The following is an 18,437-nucleotide window of genomic DNA, read 5'->3' on the forward strand; positions in this document are numbered from 1 at the left end:
CCCTCTCTCTGCCTCTGTTCTGCCACCTTCTCTACTCGGCGATCAGCATTTGGCTTTTTCCATTTGTGGCAGATTACTGTAACGCTATTGTACAACAACTTCCTGCCTCTTTTGGCTCTGGTTCTACAAACTGCAAAAGCAGAGCTTGTGGCTTCAACTTTTTCCCCTCGGCCTTTAACTAAAGGAGCTCTAGAAGGAAAGAAAATGAGGAACGAGATATATAAAGTGTGTCTGTTGCTGAGGAACTATTTTGATTGCATTTCTGCTTTATAAACTGCTGAGAATTAAAGAGGGCAAGAGGGGACTACATGCCTAACAGAGACAATAAGAGAAACAAAAGGTGGGGGTTTAACTTTTCTTACTTTTACTCTGAAAACTTTCTGTTGGTTTGTTTGGAGGACACTGCATTATTACTGTAGTGAGCTCACGCAAATGTATCTAACATGGCTGCTACTGCTTCAGGCTGCACAGTTTGTGAGGCCCCCCCTCCTCCCAACAAGACTGCTTTCACCCCCCCCCCCTTTTTTTTTTTTTTTTCTTTTTTTCTCACAAAAACTATTCTCCTCTCTGCACTTCTTTTTGCTCCACAGGTTTCAATAAAAACACAGGCTAAACACAGACGGTGTGCAAATAGTAAATGCTAGCATCACTGACACTAATTTGAATCGGAAAAGGCTGGACTGCAATTTTTTTGTTCTCGGTTTTCTCTCCTTCCCTAAATGAGATATGAGCTCGGTTCAGGCATCTACATGGGCATGAGCTATAGAATCCTATTAGAAAGAGTCCAGCTCTACGTCACATCTCGCCATGCGTTTTAACCAATTGAGAAACCCGTGACTTCATTATGGATTCAATGTATAAAGCTGTAATCTGTATATGTTCAGAGACCATATTTGGGAATACTGTGGATGATAAAATAATAATAATAATAATAATAATACATAAGTTTTATATAGCGCTTTACATGGAACTCAAAGACGCTTTACAAACAAAACAAAAAAAAATAGAATATGTTAGAGGTCCAATAATTAAACATAGCTGTTTTAGAGAGACATGCGTTTGTGTATTTATGCTTAGTGTGCAATAGTGCACTTTGCATGGCATAGTTCATGGGAGGATACAATTTTGGTTTTGGGTCACCTGCCAGCTCTCACCACTGTGCTCCTCGACACCGCTCCTCTGTTGCATTTCGAAATAATTGATCCATTTTCAATTTTAAAGTCATAATTTACAATAATTTAGCAACTAAGACTGGTTAATTAAATCAGTTTCAGATTAAATGCATATGAAGTGCAAACCTTTACTTAATTTCTTTTTACTACTACATTTTTTCAGATGAAATAAAATCAACATTTTATAATGTAAATAATGACACACCACTTTAACTGCTCTTTGATGTACTTACCTTTAAGAAGAGTGAAGCAACAGCTTTTCATCTGCAGTACATGGCTGCAACATCTGTGTGTTACAAAAGCAGTCAATCAGGCCAATTGATAATACGATGTGAAACAAAATGGCAGACGGCGCCATGTTATGGACCCTGCTCGACATCATTTGACTCAAATTTTTAGATACAAAAAACTTTCTTTTGATGTGATATTAAAATGTCAAAGTTTTGTATCTCACAAAAAGCACACAGTAAGCATATTAAAATGATTACACAGTGGAATAAATATGTTTAAAATGATTTAAAGATACAAACTGAACATAAATGATACCCAAAATGATCATATGGGTATCAGGGCCTTGAATGAACTTCCAGTCTCACACTGATTAAGCTATTGGCCTCATGAGTGCTGTTGTCTGCTGCAGTCAGGAGAACACAATAAACACATATTTAAGTGTCAGTCGTGGACAATCACTCTATTACAGAAAGAACAGATAAGGGGACAGGACAAGGACACATTATGACGACGTTGTTTTTCTATAGCTTTCTACGGTCACAGGAAACAGTGAGGCAAGCTGGAGAAGTTAGAAATTGCAGTGGGCAGGGGATCAGCAAAGACCAACTATATTTGCACTTAGTCATTTGCAAACATCAAGGAGGCATTAGGAGGTTTAGGTCGGTGAGGGGGGGGGGGTTCGGTGCTTGGTCAGCAACCACTAATACATCAACATACTAGACATGATATGTGGCACATAAAAACATATATATTCTAATGGACTTATTCAAGGGGATAAAAGCTAACCACAAAAGTATCCCTACACTATGAGGGGAGACTTTATGCTCTCCAGGAGCAGGAGCAGAGTCTAGAGTCAGAGAGGTGGTCTTGCTTAAGCCCTGCACGTGTCTAAACAACTTCTCTATTACACCCGAGACCTTTGAGGGCACTCCCCATCGAGCGGGGAACAAAGGCCATGACCCCTAGGTCAAAAGCGTTACACGGAAGGCCAAGCAAGCCCATTGAATGCTGCACTGCTGTTTGCTTTAAGAAGGTAAAGGTTACTAACACATTAACTAATGCCGATTACGGGGTTATCCCTCATGGGACCGAGGTCTCAGGGCAGCACATCACGTCTTATTAACACAACCTGGCCTTTGACCTCAGGCAGCCACGCACATGCACACACACACACGCACACACACACACACACACACACACACACACACACACACACACACACACACACACACACACACACACACACACACACACACACACACACACACACACACACACACACGTGTGACAAGGTGCAGCACAGCTTGCAAAAAACAATTGTTTTCTGGACCAACATGAATAAATGATACAGTGTTATCACTGCACAGTATCTTCAGTGTTAATGCACTCCTGTTCATGACACATTTGACCTGCATTAGCAACATCATCTGTGTATCTGAAAATAATATGAGTAATAGTTCCACTAAGTAGCACCTCCTAATTAAACATGATCAATCAGAGCAATTTGATTTCAAGGCCTCAGACTCTGAAGCATACTTGTGATCTACCGAAATTCATAAAATGGGAGCATGTGCAATAAAGTTCTCATCACAAAATGGTGGACACAAGACATGCGCAGTATTGATGTTCCAGATGATCATATGATGAAAAGCAAGAAAGGGACCATTTCTTCATAAACTCACTCTGCCATGATGCTGTTCAAACATTACTTTTGCATCAGCAGCGAGGTAAAAGTAAAATGCCGTGCTGAGCTTACTTAACCCTACCTGTCCAGAAAGAGCAAACCGATAAGACTTTATAATGAGACATAATTCCCGCTCATCATCTTCGAAGTTACTGCGTGTGATCAGATAATTTGCAAATAAAATAAAGATAAAATAGCATGGGCATATTTATTTAAGGTAATCAGGACAAAAAACAATTAGTGGATTTTCCAAAGGTCAAGTCCATTGTGTAGGGAATGTAAAATAAAAACGTAATTACACAACTTTTTCCCAAAAGTTGTCTTGTCATGTAAAACCTGTAAAATTTGTATTACAATTGAGCACTTGTTTAAAAATATGCAATTCAATAGTTGAATGTATTGTGGACATTTTAAAATTGACATATTACAAAATGAATAAGCCAGTATTTAATTTATCTCATAAATATAGATTAATTTTGAATTTGCTGTTAGGTTAAAATGCTGATTAAGCCAACACACTTCTGTCTGTTTGCTTTCTCTGTAAGTGCTGCTCATTCTGTAATAAAGAGACAATTAATGTTAAATTATAATTTATGAGGAGTATGTAATTGTGAAAGAAATTATGAACAAATGTAAAATATTTGAGTTAATTTAACATCTAAAATATACATATTCTTTTTTCTTCATGTATGCTTTCTTTGAAATGTATAAGAGGGGATTTATTATCACAAAATAAAAACTTCAAGTAGACGGATTTTGTTTGGGCAAATATTCAATAATGTATGAAATGTGTGGGTTTGTATAATGTATAAAACCCATCTATTTTTACAATCATATTTAATTTTGTTTCTGAAAAAAATTATTACACTGTATACATATAATCTCCCCAAATCATGTGGTCTAATACTATACTTCTGCAGTTCCCTGGGCAGAGATAGCATACACACACTGAAACTCAATAGGAATTATGGAAATGTGTGCTTCACAAATGGGTGTTTAGATTGTTTATATTGAAGTTTGCTATTATATCAATACTGAAGAAAACTGATTTTAGCCACAGCAAACTATATAAAAGATAAATGTGCAAAGATAAACTTCTGACCAAATTACATTTTATTACAAATTGCATCTGTAATAATAACCATTAGCATTCTGATTTGGATTTAAATTAAAACAGTTTGTTTTAATGATTATAAATGTAATAATTGAAGGCAATACTTATTTCCCTGGAAGTAGATCTGATTATTTGGTGGCAGATTTTTAAACGTGGCATATTTCAAAATCACTTGATTGCCTGTAAATGCATGAATTGTTGCATTTATTTTATTAGACTTTAGTTCAATCGATTTTGCCGGAAATATTTTTCTATGCGCCCTGCTGCACTCTTCTAATCTCAAATTGCAAAGCAGAGACAGGGATTTTTTTTTTTTAAATTCAGTTAGCTTTTAATCTGCTGCCGTCCTTTTTAACAAATGAAAAATTTAAAATCTCAAGACATCTTAAGTCATGGTATGAGCTGTGTTTTGCATAACTCTAAAGACATTTTCTAAAAAACTACATTTGAAGAAAGGTAATGCACACTGCATCGATTCATCCTAACAAAAAAAAAGACATATAGGCTTTTTAAAAGCAGGAATTAACTCACCTTACTGTTTCTCACAGGATTCAAAAAGAAGAAGAGGAGGAAGGGAGACACAGAGAGAAAGGAGAAAGGGAAAGTTCCTCCTGGGAACAAGCTGGAAATTATGGACCTATTCGATATCAGACCTCAGAGTGGACAACCTATCCAAAGAGGGACGCGCCCTAACTGTAACTAACAACTACTTCTGGCAGCCCTTCAACAGCCAAACATATTGTCCTGGATCAGGGCAGCTTTCCTATGGCAGCATCGAACTAGGGCAGCTCAGGCAAGAAATCACATCAAACTACAGTATCAATAATGGCATTAAAAAGTTGATGACGATGCATTAAAAGTAAATTAATGTGTTATAATGAGGTATAGATTTAGCTGTAAACCACGATACCTTCAAGATTTTGCTCATCATATTTAAACATGTTAAGGTGATTCAGACTAAAATAGATTAACATTTGACATTTGTGACATTTCTACACCTTGAGCTATCTGAGACAAAAAGGGGAATACTCCTGACAGTTAGCACAGATTTATGATTTATTAAATATTATCTATCCTATTATTATGTGTTACATACATGGTTACAATTAGTTTGTTCATCCTGTGATGTAACAAGACCATAATTAAACTCTGATACATGGTACACCGATTTAACCATATATCAGAGTCTGAAGAGCTACATTTTCATTTGACCCTATCTGACAAAACTATATCATAACAGAAGTAAGCACAAATATGTTTGCATTAACATGTGAGATGACATTAATTATAATATAAAATAATGATATTAAAATATACTAAAATGTACTTCAGATTAATTGAAGAACCCATTTAAAAGTTATTTATCAAATTGTAATACCCATGTTATTATGATCATTATGAGGTAATATATAATTAATAATAATAATGGGTATTAAGTGGTGTTACCCAAACTGCACTGTAAAAGCAATGATCTAAGGCACTACATTACCTGAGCTACTGGGACAAATTCTCAAAAGTCAATGAGGCGCAATAATAAAAAAGCTAATTCTCCTTTTCTGTCCACTTGACTACTGTGCCGGGCTTCTACATACCTGAACTCTCCCTTTGCAGTTTTACCCTGAGGGCTGCTAATACCTACTTTAGACAGCCTTGGCCATTTTGTTTTATTCTTCCTCAACACTAAGCCAGGAGTGCATAGGCCTGGCATTTTCGGGGCCACGTCACAACGCCTGTGTCTGCACTGCAATGCTGCAAGGAGTCCAACAGTCAAGGCATACACACTCGGCGGTTCACTGCCTCAACAAACACTTCATGTGCACTGTTTTGTAATCACTCTCTCTAGCATCCTTGCTCTACTGAGAACAACAAAAAATGCTCCTAATATGCTTTATCCATTTCATAAAGATGCTCTCCTCCAGGTGTCTTCTCCAACACAGCCACTGAGCCTTCACCCACTGAATCACTTGTTCTCTCTTCTGATTACCATAGTAAAGTTAGCTCAGTCCAGTGTTTCCTCTATGTTGATTTGGCCACCACGGTAAAATTTCTGCCGCCACAGAATCAGAAATAGGGCAGACGCACAACAGGGTTTCCGCAATGTACACCGCGCACCGCCGCTCCTTCCGCTGTTTGTGAAAAGTCATAAAGTCATAATTACACGACTCTGCGGAGCCGTCTGCTCTACTGAACTCAAGCGAACGGTCATCCGCCCTCTCTCCCCTTTTAGGGTGAGCAACTGGAACAGTGACAGGACTTTATCACTCGCAAAGTCATGGCAACTACATAAACAACAGGGCGAGTTCTACTTGTCGCTCAATCTTAGGCAAAGTGACAAACAGCGACGACAGCCGCGGCATGAAATCCGCACTCACGCGGGTCCCGTGAAATATGACAGCTACAGTTTATTGGACAATAGCATTGTGGACACTGAATTTGATGAATTTACTGTTTATCAGACTCCAGATGAGACAAGAAGCTAACGCTAGCGAACGCTGTGTTCCCTCAGCCTTTGACTCCCCGCTGCAGGAGACGCTGTATTCCTCCGACACGCTGTATTAAAGGTCCCATGACATGGTGCTCTTTGGATGCTTTTATATAGACCTTAGTGGTCCCCTAATAAGTCTCTTTCCCGAAATTCAGCCTTGGTGCAGAACTACAGCCACTAGAGCCAATCCTACAATGAGCTTTCCTTATTTCTGTGTCTGAAGCTATTGAGGAGGAGAGTGGGAGTGGCAAGGTGGATGGTGGGGGTGTGGCCTTGACCAACTGCCACTTTTCTCGTTTGAAAGCCATGATGTCTCTCTCTCATGGGTTGGCCAAATTCTCTGGGCGGGCAAAGCAGAGAAAGGGGAGGTAACCTTGCTTGTTATGACCTCATAACAAGCAGATTCCAAAACGGCTCATCTAAGCTCATATTAATGTTAAAAAACCTCATAAAGTGAAATTTTCATGCCATGGGACCTTTAACGTTACTGTTTTAAACCGATTTCTAGGTTAGTGAAGGTGCATACCGCTCAAAACCAACATGGAAAACGTAGCTAGTAATGTTCATTCAGTGTTTTGTTGTTAAATGAGCGGTGATGTTAAATCACCGGTTTCAGGTAACGGCACCCTACGTTACCGTCTATTTGCTGGATGGTTTCAAGGTAACGGTCAGTAGCTAACATTAGCAGATAAGCCTGTTGACAGCGACGTTATTGTTCATATTTTGGCACAATGTTTCTGACCGTAGTAGTAGTGTTCATAGTGACTGAAAAGTGTGATGTGAGATGCTAAAAAGAAACTACAGGCTGTTTTCACGTAACGTTACTTTTTGATGTTCAAATTTTTTTTTTAATAAACACTGCAATCACAAAAGGATACAGTAGATACTCCCAAATGAATTCAGCAATGCCATTTAATGAGCTTGATAACCATCTAACTTTATGCATAGTAAAAGTACCAGTATTGGTATTATTGATATGAAAGTGACAAGAATAAAAACACTGATTAGGAAAATTCCACTTGAGCTGGCAGGCTGTAATTGATGTGCACAATGATAACAGAGTGATATTTATCCAAAACAGCACTTCATAGGACGTGGAGCAGCGTAAACAGAGGTTTTATTACTCTGAATGCTATTTCGGCCAACTTAGTGGCTCTTTCAAGTCCAGTAAAATATTATTTCTAAGAGAAGCAAATGCCAAATTGGTTTTCTTTTAAAGCGACACTGTACATTTCTAAAACTGTACATTGTACATATGTGGGTAAAGGTGTGGACAGCACGCGGGAAACTGTGATATGACAGCCGCTGACCCCTCATACCAGCTTAGAGAGGCAGAGGGTCATTCAGAGGACATGGCGGTGCAGGGAGAAGTCAATCTTATCCTTCCGTTCCGCCACAGGCCTGTGTGCAGCGACAGCAAGATGAGCTACACGGCTTTCCAAAATCCACACTCGTTTGGCTGGGAGCAAGGCATCAGGGCCGTGTGTATTTCAAAGGAAACGCTGAGGAAAGCGTTTTTTGTGAAGGCAACTGTGCACTTGACAGTGTATTAGCCTGCCTCTGTGTCTTTGCTCCATCCCCACCCTTACTCAATATCCCTCAACACCAATATATGTCATCTTTAGTAGCCAAAGTGGCATGCAGCCCATTTGTCTCGGTGGAGAGTCCTACCTCATCTTGATATGGTTTTCATGTGCACAAACATTTTTTTGTCATTATCTCGACACATTACGAACACCTGCCAAGCAGTGCAGGCCCAAGAGGTTAAAAGGCAAGAGACAACGAAATGAGAGGGAGAGGAAGCATCAGCTCTCGGACTGCTGTCAATTGAGCCTGTGCCTCTGTAATGGGGGTGGGGGGGGGGGAGATGATAACCTGGCACAGAACCAACCACTAATGCCCCTTAAATGCCAGAGACTGCAGCAGAAAGGAAGGGAGACAGCAAAAACAAGAGCACATTCATATTTCAGTATGGCAGATGCTGTAATGTGTTGATGCCTCACACTGAGTGCTCACAAGGACACCATGAGAGAGAAAACGAGAACAAGGACATGAAAAATGGGAAATGATAAAGGGGGAAAAAGTGATGGAAGCAGCCTAATCGGACTGTTGTCTCTTTGGCAAATAGTTGTGAGTGGATTTTTTTTTTCTCTTTTTTTTTTTTTTTTTTTTTTTTTTTTTTTTTTTTTTTTTCAGACGAAAAATCTGGCGGGGTGGGGGTCGGGGTTGAGTCTGGTTTTGGGGGTGGGGTTGGATTGCTGGAGAGAGCGATCTTTTTTTCCAGCGGGGTGAAAGGCGGACGGTCATGTGTGCAGAGCTCATGACAAAAGGCCCTTTTATGTGCAGCGTATGCAGATAGAGGAGGCTCCTTTGTGCACAGATGGAGATCCCATGCCTGGGTCTGCCTGCGGCGGAGAGGGAAGGGAGGGAGGAGAGGAGAGGAGAGTGTTGGTGAAGGGAAGGGAGAGGCGGGAGTGGTGTTGCTGGCACTGAGTGCCATCACTGTGTCTGGTGGGGGGAGGGGGCACTGAAAAGTTGAACCAAGCCGTCCTGGTCCTGTCAGGTTCATACATTAGGGAGGAGGGGCCATAAGGCTTGCTAAGAGGATATATCAAAACTGGTGACCCCATAGTGGGATTAGAGAGAGAGTCAAATCTACTGTCTAACAAGTGGACCAGGGTCAAATATTATTTGCAAATAATCTGTCATGTTTGTTTGAGAAAGCATGGTTTGCCATATTACCGGAGAGTTTACACAATTACAGGAAATCATGTCAAACTTATCTGATAACTCAGGATTATTGGGTTAGAGAAGCTTAACCTACTTTTTATTGCCAACTATCACATGCTCCTAACAGGTTAAACAAAGCATCACTTAATACCTTTTTTCAAAAACCACCATTGTGATTTTGACCAGCTGAAAAAGGTAGTACATGTAGTCCTGATGTGAATGATCAGCTTCAAATGTATTCCCTCATAGATGACTCTGCCACTGCCTGCTGCACTATTATCTCGGTGCTGTTGCTTTGACCCTTGTACAGTCTTTGTTATGACTGCAATCTATCAATCTCTAGATAAGACGGTCAGCTAAATGTTGAAAGTTTCTCTTCTATCCTGGTGCCACCTCTCCCCTGAGAGAAGAGGTGACTCCCACTGACATCCCATCTGCTGAGAAGACGTCACATCCTTTAAGCAGCCTCCTCCCACTGACCAGGACATCTTAACACTACAGCCAGACAGATTCCTATCCTGCCAGAGCACAAAGTCATATGGCCCTTTTTTTTCACCAGTGCACAGATGGACAACACCCCCCACACTGACAGTCATGTTAACCCCTTCACATAAGGCTGAAGCTGCTGATACACTTGCACTGAGCTGAGAGTTGTTAACATTCAAATGATGGCCTTGGAAGATATTAGAAGTGCAGAGTTTGCTTGGGGAAGCATTAACTAACATGCTTGATAGTTAATCAAGCGAGTGAATGTTAGCTAGCGAGTGAGTCATTATCTCACTATAGTAAGCTTGCTAGCAAAAGAGGGGGGCATGAACAGTTTTTCCCACTATAATGCAATTTTCTTGCCTTCAAATGAAACTTATGCGTGTGTTTTTTTTAACATTGGCGGTCAAGTACAAGGGGTTCAAGGTTAATGGTCAAACTTATGAGATGGACCACTGAAAGCAAAAACAGCAATCGTAAATGACTGTGTTTTGTTTATATTATATATATTATATTAGAGGGTTGTTGTTAATGTTGCTAATGGTGTGTTTATTATGCCTGTTATTGCTAGCCTATTTAACATAACATAAACATTTCATCAAATGACTCATGCTAATGTAAAAAGGTTGCTAGTAGTCTATCCCAAAAGACAATTAATGCTCAGGTCTGCGCAGCTTCAACCAGTTTTTTTTGTTTTGTTAGCCAAACAATCAAAACCAAATGAATGCTGCTTGGCGCTTTGTATAAAACCGTAAGCAGCCTATAGAGCCACTCCCAATAAAGGAGCTAACACAAGCTAACTGTATGCTAACATTACCTGTCCAGCAGGAATCCGGACATGGCAGAGAGCCAAAGTAAACGACTATGCTTGTTGAAGAACGACAGATATTTAGCAAACCAAAGAACAAGATGTTTTTCTCATGACATGGCTGAGCAACCAAACAGAGCCCATATTTGTCTGCAGGTATGGGCCATTATTAATTCCAATTAGGGGTGTCAAAATGTTCTCTCTTTCCACACCTACTTGCGCACGTCCGAAGAAAACAACAACAACACAGCCAGCATAGCTTACCAGCTGGTAGCATGCAGCTAAAGACACAGTGTAACGTTAGCTTACCAGTAGCCTGCAGCTGCACTTTTACAGACACCATGGTCACTGCCGGAGCTGGAGATGACGGGGAAATAACAGAACCGAAAAATCCTAAAATTTTCCTGAACTCACCTGTGTGGGAACATTTTGCCTTCCCCATGAGGGAGTTACGTAAACAAACAACCAATGTGTGGGCTCCGACATGACTTCATGGTGTATTCAGATGCCCCTCATTAAACTCATGGTGCATTCAATTGCACCACGTAAACTCTGAGAAAGTTAAACTGTTGTTGTAAAGTCCCCTTCTGCCATCTAGTTGCTCGTATTGTGGCACTGCCCTCATTGCTGAACAAAATGATGTTTGATTGAAATTAAAATTGAATATCAAAATTGAATCGAGGATTTGGAGAATCCTGAAACCCCTAATTCCAAAACTGTCTAAAAATACAGTTATTTTTTTGTGTTTTTTGCTTATTCTTCTTTATTCTCTGGTATGATTAATACGGACTACGTATTGTTGTATGTTGTGTTTGAATGTGCCTGACCACAAACGGGAAAAATAAAGTTCTTTTGATTTGATTTGATTTGATTTAATGTTAGGTAACTTTACATATATGTAAAACTCTTTAATTAGCCATATTGTCAAGTCTAAACAATAATGTAGGCCTAGAGTTGACTCATCTCAGATTTTAACTTAACAACATGAGACTGGACTTGAACACACACACACACACACACACACACACACACACACACACACACACACACACACACACACACACACACACACACACACACACACACACACCCCTGATGGCTAGCCCAACAAGGTAGGCTTAGGGTAATTAAAGTGATTAGGTGTTTTTGTCTGAGCACTGTCTTGGTTTGCTGGCTCTGGCCTAACTCATGCCCGGCCCGCCTGCAGTAAGCATGCCAGGAGGCCAAGAATGAAAGGCTGGCACTTACCCTTCTCTTCTCTATCTGATCCCCTGTTGCTACCCTTGATGCCCACAAAGGTATTTCTGCCGCTTATCAACAGACAGGGAGAGGGAGAGAGATATGGAGGTATGCTTGTCTGCAATAGAAAGTACAGCAGCAGGGCTTAAATTCAAAATAGTATAATGTGATAGGTCTACTTTCATAATATCAAATTGCCAAATTGAGCCAAATCACTGCTTTAAAATCTTTTAAACTATCTTCTATATTTATTTGTCATATCAATGACTTAAGGGCATTTACTAAGTGAAATCAATCTATGATTAAATACTTTCCTGGATATATTTAATATTGATTTCTCACAGAAAGCAGATAGATAGTGCTAATGTATTTTACTTTAGTAAATCGAGACTGGTGACACACAAAGACTGGGTGAAACAAATGAAGATGAGGGGATGATGAAGAGGAAAACTCTCTTTGGTATGTTCGATATCCGCTTGTCTCTATTGACCTGTAAATTCTTTGAGACTGGGACAAATGCAAATAGCGCTGACTTGCTCGCACCAAAAAATCCTTAAGGCTTTTGAAATGAACTCACTTTCACAATAGTGGGGTGCCCAGAGCAGGATGAATATATACGGTCTGGGCTCTGAATGGCACAATGTGTGAGAGCCAAACAGGGAGCTGTGAAGTGAAGGCTCAGGACCCTCCAGGCTGCTTGCCTCTGTTGAGCTGAGCCTCGGCTGCTTCCACAGCACAAAGCTGACCACCACCGCTACAGTTCTCTGCTCGGAAATGCCTGGCTAACACTGCACTAATAGCTCTAAGCTCAAAACGAAATTCTAAATGGTAATCTAAATAAGAAATTACAAATACAAAAAAAATTATATAAAAAAACTAATGTGGACATGAACAAGGCACACAACCCCGCAAAATTTGAAAACTTTACTTTAAGATCAGAAAGTCACTTTCTGATCTTAAATACTTTACTGTAAACTGTATGAAGACCAGTTTGTCTTTAAACTATAAAGGAGGTCTTTAAAATATGAAGGTTTGCCACATCCCTGCATGTTTCTCCTGTGGTTAGACAGCAAATCTGACATTTAAGAGGTAAAACGTTTGATTCCTGCAACAGTGAATGTCAATTAACAGCCATGCAACCTGTTGCCCTTGAGCAAGACATTGAAGCTCCTTTATGCTTACTCATTTCTAGATATAGGCAAGTCAAAAGAGGAAATGCTAATGCTACAAAGTGTCTTTTAGACATCACATCAAATTCAAAAACATGGATTAATTCCTTTCTCTGTTTCATTATTGCATCTGTCATCGTCGGAGATATTTTTTTTTTGCTACAGTAGAACACAAAAATAGTTTAATTGCATAATCTTAATAACAACTATAGCTCCAATAAAACAATATTGGTATTTCATAAGCATTAACAACCAAGTTACACTAGTTCAGTCATTGATATTTCTCTAATTCTCTAAAGCTAAAACTTAAAAAAAGATTACTACAGTAAATTGGTATTAGTATTTTTTGATAATAACAGCCAAGTGTACAAACTTAACATTTTTCTAAGCACTTTTCTTTTTTTTTTTCCGTTTCTCTCTGGTTATTTTAATATCACTGCAACAACATAATAATTTTTTTTTAAACTGTAGTTTGATACTGCAAAAGTGAGACACTTAATCAGATCAGTGAACACCAACTTTTTAAAATCTAAATCGGGCCATAACTTAACTGTAGCTCTAAAAACAAGATCTGATTCGTTGACGTACAGTACGTTTAAACTGCACTTCAGTGTACAGCCCCATCTCCATGTCCATGACTGAGGAATGTTTTGGTAATATCTCTTTAAGAGAAGGCTGAGCCTACAGCTGTGAGAGCTCTCTGCTTTGTTGCTCCTCTTATTTCTACTTTCAAACTTCATTTTCAGCCCTTGCAAAGATTTTCAGAGCCGCTCTCTGGACGTTGGCAGGCAATTTCACCAGCAGCCAAACTTCCCAGCATGCCTTTCAGCTGGGATGGCTTTGTTCACAAAGTTAACTGTGAAGTTGCTCTGCTCGACATGAGATACAGTACAGACCCTGCTTCACTCTTACCCGTGCAGGATTACATGAGAAACATAATATACCACGAGAAGAATTAAGTTTTCACATGCATATGTATTTACAGAATTTACAGAATATTGAAAATGCTTTCAAGAATCTTTTACAACTTTTGATGCATGACTATAATTTGAAAGCTGTGGTTGTAAAAACCTCCAAACTGTGGTGATAACTGACATATTATAATGTTTTATTTCAGAATGCCTTTTTTCATCATCTCTTCAAATACTTAAATTAACCACTGGAATTAAAGACATGTCTTCAATAACACTGTCCTCAGTTTACAGATGCATCATCAAAGCTACTTATTAGCCTCGAATGGGACCTATTTTCTCTGATGCACAACTAAATTACATTTAAGCCTAACACCATGGAAACAGTTCCAACTCTTTGCTCCGAAGTGGATAGCGCATCTCCACTGGATGACATGCAAGGGACAGTACAGGCTGCCTGCAGCATCTGGTGGACACCTGTAAGACTGCAAGTCACTGGAGTGAATAAGAGAAGCCTTTGTGATTCTGCTAAATCACCAAAAGTCTGGGCCAGACTGACCCTCAGTGCTCCTGCCAGTTCCACAGCTTTCAGCACGGCAGCCATGTGGGATATTTAATCTGAGCATTCAATCCCAAAATCAAAGGCAGCATAAATATCAATGAACAGTCAGTGAATGGAAATACAAATATCAACACCAATCTGGTCAGCCAGACAAAGACCAGGTTCTAAAAAAAAAAAAAAAAAAAAAAAAAAAAAAAAAAAAAAATCATATATATATTTAAAACAAATAAATTATACGCTTGTAAAACACAATGTTCAATTTGTATTGATAATTGAGGGCATAGTTTGTGTGTTTTTGCCTTGTGCCTTTTTATGTATTATATATTATCATTATTATTACAATTTAGAGTGCCTCTGTTATTACAATCTGTAATCCAATCATTAAATCGTCTCAAAAACCACATAAAAAACAAAACATGAAAAGCTCTCGGACACACCTAACAACAAATACGTTAAAGAAACTAGTATATATTCCATGGTATTATATTTTACAGATGTTACTGTGTTGACCATCTGTACATATTAAGTACTTAGAGTGATTGTTTCAGGGCCTTCGTTTCTTCTTCATTTGTGGATCTGTTGGGTAAACAGAAAGAAACAACATTGTCAGTATGCGTGCATAAATGTAAAATTGTGTCTGGTGACAAACTCTTAAACTCTCAAAGACAAAGAAATGGTTCAACATGTGTTTTAGCTCAAGCATTTCAGACCTGCTCCAGTGTGTGCTGTTAGCTCTTTCATTTATGAGAGCTAATCACTACAAGTGAACCAGATCACAAAGGGAAAGTCACTGACACCAAAGCAATTACGTTGTACAGGTCTAATCCCTTACACAGCACTTAGGACAGTTTTAAAGGCCACCGGGGCACACTGCGAAGCTCCATTAACTGGTAGGGTGCAGTTTCGTCCATTTTACAGACACTGGGGCACATGCCTGATTGTTAAGACCAGGGAAAGTAATCCCTGGAGTCAGGCCACTAAACCTGCTCTGTCCCCTGTAACCATGACAGCAGACAGGTAGTGTCTGGGTCACAGGGCAAACATGGCCAGGCTTCAGGACTGCCCGCTGGTTAATAAAAAACTTGCCTAATGTGAACACACACACATCTGGACAAACGCATGTGTGCATTCACAAAAATGCAAATGTGAATGTACATGCATGCACAAAGGTTCAGGTGAAAGTTGAACTGATATGACCACAGAGCGGTACTGGGTTTCAGTTAATCAACAGTGGCAATGGATATTCAAGATGGCTAAAACCCCATCATGAGTCCCAGGGACAGGTGACTGGTAAAAGGGCCCAGCAATTAAACAGTAAAATGTTTGCATGGCAATTCATTTAGTCATGTAAAAATGAATAATCCATATACATGTCACCAGAGGGATCGATGGAAAGAACATGTAGAGAGGACACTTACAGGAGACTGACTTTTCATTCACAGGATCGTCTTTGCCACCAGAGCGATCTGCCTGTTTCTGAGCATAAATATAATGTATGTAAATATTATGGTAAAATACATCTTTTTACAGGACACATGCTGCTTTCCCAGGCCCCAAAATGCAGTCATTTGAAATAAAGGTAATGAGTAATTTTGCGCTGGGTACGAGAAGTATCATTCAGTTTTTGATTATTCCTCTTTACGAAATGCCCAAACTATGCTCTGGTCTATCTTGCCCTTTTGAAAGAAACACATGATCTCCCCTGGCCTTTTCTCCATTTACCAGCTCTCCCTCTCTCTTTTCAGTTGCTATGAGACACTCCAGCTGAAGCCAAGGCTTCCACAATTCATTACTGGAGGAACAAAAGCCAAAGCACTGGACAAAGCAGAGCAGACCAACTCAAACCAGCTTCCACTTAACACACACATCACACCTCTGAGTGCTCTGCTGACATACAAATGGCCAATTCAATACCTCTTCTTTTTCCTTTTTTTTTTTTTATTTTATTTTTTACAATGCCAGGATGGGTAGATGAAGAAAACGTTCAAGATACACAGTAAGAAGTCAACAGGTTGAAGATTTGGTGTATTTAGAGATCAGTTAATGTTTCCTACATTCTTCACAGGATGTTCACATGATTACTATCAGCATCAAAAACTTTTTGAAAGGATTTCAGGCAAAGTATTTCCACACAACAGCAAAAACTAGAATAAGTCTTTCATGGTGAAACACGTTTTCACCATGGATTTTGTGCCAAAGATTGAATATGCTACAATGCATATTTGGTGCAACATCACCTGTCTCTGGCTTTACACCATCTCTGCTTCATCAAATCATGAAACATCTCTTTTCCCTGCAACCAATCAGATCTCCATCTCTGGCTGTTCTCATGCAAAGAAAGAGAGGAGAAGGCCAATGAGAAATGGCCCTCCTCCTTCCCCTTGTATCCTACACACACACGACAATCACCGTCTGAGAAATGCCAACAGACGGGCAATCAGTCATTGTAATTAGGCTGGCTGCCATAACCAAGCCTTCATAATTCAGGCTGGAGCTGTAGGACATAGGTAGTGAGAGCCCAGCTGCCAGCTGCCACAGCCCACCACTGGCTCACCCAAACCTCAGCACAGACCATTTCCTCTCCTCTCCCTCTGCTGGGGGGACCAGCAGAATTATAAGGGGGGCTGGCTGACTGCAAAATTAAAAAGTCCCCCTCATCTCCCTCCCTTCCTCCTTATCTACATCCCAAAACCGCTCCCACTCACACTTTATTTTCACTGCACTGCAGAGTTTTGTTCTCCAACTGCATGAGCGCAAGAGCAGAGACATTGTGCTGAGAAAATGGCTTTCAAAAGAGGAAGGTTCTTAATCTAAACATATAAAATGGCTTTATGAAAAATGGGCTTGTGTTATTTTACCTGTAAAATTTTTTATGAAGGAGTGAAGCTTGTAGATGGGTATTGTCCACGCTGTTTTTCGGTGTAGGGAACACTGGATTTATAGTACAGACATGGCTCGCTCTTTTCTTTTTGGAGTTCACAGCTAAACAGGAAGCTATGGCAGTATTCTGCAGAGATTTATTTTATTTGCCTAAAGGCCGCGGTTGACTCAGAAACTGTGCCTGTTGTATAGGACCTGAAGTTTTCTTGGCAGTGAAATGAAGAACTGCAAGTTCAGCCAAAATAGACAATAAAGCAGAATGGAGAAACATGCCAAATTGCTGGGGCAATTCAGCTCAGAGGCTCATTTTTCCAAAATGATTCACACTGGAAAGAAAAGCATTTCCCTGTCCTCAGATGAACTTAGTGTGCTCTCTGTCGGCTTTCAATAGGAAGCGATGGGGGAGGGAGAAAACGGTTGCACACTCAATCACACACATACGTGTGTGTGTGTCCACACCTACACATGACCACACAAATTCTTTGCTCACTGTGGAATTAGGTCATGCAAGCAGCAAAACACAGACACATAAATATGCGCTACTTTAAAAAGGCATTTTCAAAGTCACAGGGGGAAACCACATACATGGAATAAAAACCCAAACAAGAAGTGCCTTTTTGCATGTACTCTGTACTGTACACTAACAGCTTGTACCATAACAATGCGGCAAACAGTGTTTTCTATGCACTCAGTTTTCAGTGCAGCAGCACATTTGAGGAATGAGGGAGGACTAAAGGCAAGTTTTGCATCAGTCAGCAGTGTCCTGAGGCTAGTTTATTGGCTTGTCTGGCTCAGCTGCCTGACAGTGTTCACCTGTTCCTTCATCCACTGCAGGATGACAGTCAACAGTCTGCTGCAGGCAGCACAGCAAGAACAGGAAGCTCAAACTTATTCGTCATTATTTTTAGCACCCACAAAGACTGCCTTTGAAAAGCAGCAGTTATAAATCAATACACTGAAATGAAT

At 39.9% G+C, this 18,437-nt stretch overlaps 1 long non-coding RNA gene across 1 annotated transcript; it reads left to right on the top strand.

Moving 5' to 3' along the window:
* The first annotated feature begins 17 nt into the window (after positions 1–17).
* Positions 18–5,752, top strand: LOC120563857. The gene is made up of 2 exons (XR_005640018.1): positions 18–340; positions 4,750–5,752. It is a non-coding gene; the product is annotated as an uncharacterized LOC120563857 (long non-coding RNA).
* Positions 5,753–18,437: the final 12,685 nt, after the last annotated feature.

The sequence above is a fragment of the Perca fluviatilis genome, chromosome 8, assembly GCF_010015445.1.
Source record: "Perca fluviatilis chromosome 8, GENO_Pfluv_1.0, whole genome shotgun sequence".
Classification (NCBI taxonomy): domain Eukaryota; kingdom Metazoa; phylum Chordata; class Actinopteri; order Perciformes; family Percidae; genus Perca; species Perca fluviatilis.